Raw genomic sequence first — 494 nt, 5'->3', positions numbered from 1 at the left:
ATGGACATCTAGGTTGCTTCCATGTCCTAGCTATTATAAACAGTGCTGCGATGAACATTGGGGTACATGTGTCTGTTTCGATTCTGGTTTCCTCAGTGTGTATGCCCAGTAGTGGGATTGCATTCAATTTCACAGTAATCCAAGACTATGCCCCAACCAGTAATGCTGAAGAAGCTGAATGGTTCAATGAAGACCAACAAGACCTTTTAGAACTAACACCCCAAAAAGATATCCTTTTCATCATAGGGGACTGGAATGCAAAAGTAGGAAGTCAACAGATACCTGGAGCAACAGGCACATTTGGCCTTGGAATATAAAATGAAGCAAAGAAAAGGCTAACAGACTTTCACCAAGAGGACACACTGGTCACAGCAAACATCCTCTTCCAAAAACACAAGAGAAGACATGACACAAGGACATCACCAGACAGTCAAAACAGAAAACAGATTGATTATATTCTTTTCAGCAAAAGATGGAGAAGCTCTATACAGTCA

Source organism: Bison bison, unplaced genomic scaffold (genome assembly GCF_000754665.1).
Source record: "Bison bison bison isolate TAMUID 2011002044 unplaced genomic scaffold, Bison_UMD1.0 scf7180017864518, whole genome shotgun sequence".
Classification (NCBI taxonomy): domain Eukaryota; kingdom Metazoa; phylum Chordata; class Mammalia; order Artiodactyla; family Bovidae; genus Bison; species Bison bison.
Note: the sequence above shows the minus strand (reverse complement) of the source record.